Genomic DNA, 6124 nt, shown 5'->3' on the forward strand with positions numbered 1-6124 from the left:
GTTATTTACAATTTCTCACTATTATATATAAATAACTCTAAAATGAATGTCCTTGTGTAAATCTTTGCCTGCTTGTCTATCACCTGGAAATGCATAAGACCTCCCTGGGACAAAGCTTAGGAAGCAATCCTGAGGAACATTAATACTTAAAAGACAGACATTTTCATTTCATTGATTCCTTAGAATAATTCTGTTTTCCCAATGGTAACATTTTTTTTTTAAAGATTTATTTATTTATTTGACAGATCACAGGCAGAGAGGCAGGCAGAGAGAGAGGAGGAAGCAGGCTCCCCACCGAGCAGAGAGCCCGATGTGGGACTCAATCCCAGGACCCTGAGATCATGACCCGAGCCGAAGGCAGTGGCTTAACCCACTGAGCCACCCAGGCACCCCCCCCAATGGTAACATTTTATGTAAACATAGTATAAGGATCAAACCAGGGTATCAACATGAAGGATGTTATCCTATAGACACTTCTTCACACCTTGCTGTTTTTTCCTTAATGGCATATTCTGGAAATGACGTCAGTTCATAGAAATCTTCACTCTTTTCATTTCATAACCACATCGTACTCCATTGTGTGGAACACTGTGGTTTATTTAACCCTTTTCTTCTTACTAACATACGGGCACGTAGATTGTTTCCAGTATTTTGCAGTTAAACAATGCTACAGTGGGGAACCTTGCGTATATGTATTTTCATACTGTTGGAGGTGTATCTTCAAGGTATATTCCTGGAAATGGGATGGCTGGCCAAAAGGTAAGTGCATATGTAGTTTTAAAATTTTATTTTATATGTAGTTTTATTATATGCTGGCAAATTTGCCTCTAGAGGAATTCCTACCTTGCAACTTATTTTGTGTAGAAGCCAGGCCATTTGTTCTGTAGGTTCTGCCACATTCTGAATTTTGCTGATGCATCTCCCATCATTTAACAAGGTCCTTTCCTGCCCCTGTATTTAATGTAAACTGATAATCAGCTCTAGAAGGGTACACAATGTCTATTTGTTGCTCTGTCTTTTGATGTTAGCAGCAAAATATCATTTCTGCCTACATGTATAATTTCATTGGGATTCTTGCAAAATGTTTATACTCTATCATTTCTTTTTCAATAGCTGGAATACCTCTAAAGAAGGAAACTTGTCTTAACACTTGGTACCCTGAATACTATTGCTACAGAAAAGGCAGATAAGTGCTTGATTCTTTCCACTTATTTATTTATTTATGAGACAGCAGGGTAAGGGGCAGAGAGAGAATCCTCAAGCAGACTCCCCACTGAGTGAGGAGCTGGACTCGGGGCTTGATCTTATAACCCTGAGATCATGACCTGAGCTGACATCAAAGAGTCGGATACATAACCGACTGAGCCACCCAGGCACCCCCTTTCCCTTTATTTATATACAAATTTTCAAAAATTATAATTGGTTCCCTAGCTCTCTCCAAAGGTGGCCAGTAAATATATCATTTTTAGTGTTGATTCATGATAATTTGGTGGATTTTAACATACTTGATATGCTTTTTTATTTTTTTAAAAGATTTTATTTATTTATTTGATAAACAGAGATCACAAGTAGGCAGAGAAAGCAGGCAGAGAGAGGGGGAAGCAGGCTCCCCGCTGAGCAGAGAGCCTGATGCGGGGCTTGATCCCAGAACTCTGGGATCATGACCTGAGCCGAAGGCAGAGGCTTTAACCCACTGAGCCACTCAGGCGCCCCTTGATATGCTTTAATTGATGGCAGTTATTTTACTGATGTTCAAATTGTTCAATTTTTGGTCAGCAAGAGCCTCTTTCTAATATGGTACCTTCTCAGTCCTTTTGACTTGACCCTCCTAGTCTTTGGTAGTTTCCTTGATTTCTGGTGTGACAAGACACCTGGACGCATCCTGCCCCAAAATCAGAATGACCATTTCCTCCAAGGAATTGTGTTTCCTTGTGATAGGAAATGCTGGGGCCCCTCGGTGGCTCAGTCAGTTAAGCATTGGACTCTTGATTTTAGCTCAGGTCAGAATCTCAGAGTCTTGAGATTAAGCCCTGCCTCCAGCTCTGAGCTCAGGGAAGTCGGCTTGTTCCTTCCCACCTCACCTCCCCCTTCACCCCTGTGCTCTCTCTCTCTCTCTCTTTCTCTCTCTGTCTCTCAAATACATACATACATACATAATCTTTTTTTTTTTTAAAGATTTTGTTTATTTATTTGACAGAGATCACAAGTAGATAGTAAAGGTAGGCAGAGAGAGGGAGGGAAGCAGGCTCCCCGCTGAGCAGAGAGCCCGATGCGGGACTTGATCCCAGGACCCTGAGATCATGACCTGAGCCGAAGGCAGCGGCTTAACCCACTGAGCCACCCAGGCGCCCTATACATAGATAATCTTTAAAAAAAAAAGGAAATTCTGTTTAGGGCCTGCAATCTGGAAACCAAGACTTACATTATGTCCTATATTATTATTGTTTTTCTATCTGACTCATTAAATAGCTTAAGTTTGTTCCCTATTGTTGCTATTATAAAAGTGATCCTGGGGGCTCCTGGGTGTTGCAGTGGGTTGAGCGTCTGACCCGTGGTTTCGGCTCACATCCTGATCTTGGGATCATGAGATCCAGCCCTGGGTCAGTCTTCAGGCTCCAAGCTTAGCGCCAGTCAGCTTGACATAGCTGTCTCCCTCTCCCCCTGCCCCTTCCCCCTGTGTGCACATGTGTGTGTGCATGGACTCTATCTCTCAAATCTTTAAAAGTGATCTTTTTCTTCACGGTCTCGTTCCCCCAATGAAAAGTTGTTGATTTTTATTTGTGAGTGGCCTGGCCTACTTACTGAACTTCTTTAGTTTCTGCGTTCACTTGTTTTACTTCACTTTTTCGGGAAGACAATCATACCTAATTTGTAAATAATAATTTCCCCATTTCCTTCCCAACCATTATCCCTCTTATTTCGTTCTTTTGTCCGGCTGCATTTTCTGACACTTTCAGATCAATGTTATATACTAAGGATGATATAGTTACACTGGTCTCATTAAGGAGTCTTCCCTTAAGTGGGCTTTCTGATGTAAAAGACAAAGAAATTCATGAATTTCGTTTTTGTTGTTTTCTTTGTTTTCTGAAGTGTGGAGGGACAGAGAGAGAGAGAGAGAGAGAGAGAGAGAATCTCAAGCAGACTCCACGCCTAGCACAGAGCCAGACATAGGGCTCAATCTCACGAACCTGAGATCACAGCCTGAGCTGAAATCAAGAGTTGGATGCTTAACTGACTGAGCCCCCCAGGTGCACCAGAATTAGTGCTTTTAGTGTGGAGCTTTTACTACAATGAAGGTAACTGGTAGACATTAGCTGGGCCAAGCAAGTTAAGTTCCTTTCACTACAGATGCCTTCCACTTTTCTGTCTCTGTTGTCACCTTCCGGGAGACAGAGCTCAGCTCACTGCTCTGTGGTGAGCTGTGCTCTGCTACCCACTGCACACCTTTCACAGATAGCTTTCAAATGTTTCATGGGGCTCTTAAGAATGCTCAGCCCTCAAAATACCTCTGTACAAAGAAGACCGGGAAAGGGAACATACTCCCTCTATGGCAGCCAGAGTTCTATTGCAAATTTCCTACTCTCATGTGTTTGTGTTTTTTACTATGTCTATGTAAGGATTTTCCAAAAATCCTCATTTTAGTTTTCATCTGGGTGTTCTTCCAGTTAGATATGTAGAGGTCAGCACCATGGGTCATGGAGGTTTATCTTTTGAGCTCCTACTCTGATAGCATAACATACTGATTGAAAGTGTGGGCCCTAGAGCAAAACTGCCTACGTATGACCTTGGTAAATTATTACTCTCAATGGACCTCAATTCTCAATGTGCAGAAGGGGAATAATAATAGTTGCTCACAAAGTTGTTCTGGGGATTAGATGATTTTTCCCCCCAAGTTTTTATTTACATTCTAGCTAGTCAACATACAGTGGAATATTAGTTTTGAGAATTAGATGATTTTAATATATAGAATGTTATTTGGCTTGTGGTAAGCAATTAGCGACCATTATTAAACTGTGCCAGTTGCTTTCCTATTCATGAACAGCTAGGTACCAAGCACCTACTATGATTATTACAGCAGTTTCCTCACCAGTCTTCCTGTTCTTTCTCAGTCCCCCATCCCCCAGTTGTTTTAAAAATAATCCTGTAAGTCAGATTTTGTCACTCTTTCAAAACCATCCAATGGCTCCCATCTCACTCAGAATAGCCAAAGTCCCTACAGTGGCCTTAAGAGCCCTACATGATTGGGCCCACATTGCTTCTCGGACTTCATCACCTTTCCATTTTCTACCCCAGGCTCTTTAAAATCTTCCTGTTCCTTAGACACACCAGATACATTCCTATGTCAAAGCCTTTGTGTTTGTTTGCTCTTCCTCTTTCTGGGATATACCTCCCTTAATGTCTTGATGGCTCACTGTCTTACCTTCAGACCTTTACTCAAAAGACACTCCTCAAAAGCACCTTTCCTGTTCAAAAATAACAACCTTACTTCACCTGCTAACACTCCTTATTTTCTCTTTTGTTTCCATGACAATCATCTTCTGACATTGCTATGTAGTTTTTGTTTTGTTTTGTTTTAAGATTGTATTTACTTATTTGACAGAGAGAGAGAGAGCACAGCTGGGGGTACAGCAGGCAGAGGGAGAGGGAGAAGCAGGCTTGTGGGGCGGGGAGCCGGATGTGGGGCTGGATCCCAGAACCCTGGGATCATGACCTGAGTGGAAGGCAGACACCTAACAACTGAGCCACCCTTGCACCTTTGCTATATGGTTTATTTAATATACTGAATGTCTTTCCCTATAGGAGGGCAAGACTTTTGTGTTTTTAACTGCTGGATTCCCATAGTGCCATTCTCAGAGATGCTGAACATAAGAGTTAAAGTGGTGTGGGAGGGAGAGGGGGCATGTGAAGAGGAAGAGAATGAGTTCCGGTTTCAACATACCGACATACAGTGGAACATTCAGGTGTGGTGGTTCCAGCAGGGAGATGTACATTACAGTCTGGAGCTCCAGAGAATCATTGGGCCTGGAGACACAAGTTTTTGTAACAGAGGCCATGGAAATGCATAAGATCTCCCTGGGACAAAGTTTAGGAAGGAGTCCCAAGGAACATTAACATAAAGGATTGATTTTTTTTTTTTTTAAGATCTTATTTATTTACTTGGCAGAGATCACAAGTAGGCAGAAAGGCAGGCAGAGAGAGAGGAGGAAGCAGGCTCCCTGCGGAGCAGAGCCCTATGCGGGGCTGGATCCTAGGACGCTGGGATCATGACCAGAGCCGAAGGCTTGAACCCACTGAGCCACCCAGGCGCCCCAAAGGATAGACATTTAATTTCATTTCTTCCTTAGGATAATTCTGTAGAGATAAGTAATAGTATCCCTTAAGTTTTACCGTTAGAAACCTGAAGGTTAGAAAAGTTATCTTGTCATAAGCAGAGCTGAGAATCAAACTATGTATATGAACTGCTAAAATCCGCGCTCATCTGTGTATCTCCAAGCGCACCCCCGAGCTGGCTAGCGCCCAAAGGTTAGCACCTCCGCCCCGCGCCTTCTACCCACATTTGAATTGCATTTGTGTTCATAACTTATGGAATGGAAAAAGCCACGCCTCAAGTGGCTTATCACAGGCCTGGGACTTCTGTGTTACTTTGGGAAGTTGTACGCATACCTACAACCTATTTCAGTGAAAACACCGGTCGATCACAGGGCTTTTTACGTAGTGAATGCTTTCATTCAAGAAGCTACATATTAATAATAAATGAGTCCTTGTTACATTTTCATCCCGTCACGTGCTAGGTTACATACGAATATCAGCAGGCTTCTGTCATTCAGATTAAACCAACTAACGGGAATAGTTAGGTATGTTTCTAACGTGTTCGCTTAAAGGCAGCCGATACTTGTAAGCAGAAAGAACTTCTACGGGTCCCGCAAGAGAACAACTAATCACCGCAGAGGGTGGGGCGGGCGGTGGGACCACCCTTATGGAGAGCTTCGTTTCCGCGACAACGGTTGCTGTGGCGCCTTCCACGCCTTTCCATTGGTTACGGCCGAGCCCATTGCCGGTCCTCTGGCGGACCTGATTGGTTACGGTTCTGCAGTATCGGAAATCTGTCCGGGGCCGTAAGTGA

The sequence above is a fragment of the Lutra lutra genome, chromosome 14 (assembly GCF_902655055.1).
Source record: "Lutra lutra chromosome 14, mLutLut1.2, whole genome shotgun sequence".
In the NCBI taxonomy this organism is placed as follows: domain Eukaryota; kingdom Metazoa; phylum Chordata; class Mammalia; order Carnivora; family Mustelidae; genus Lutra; species Lutra lutra.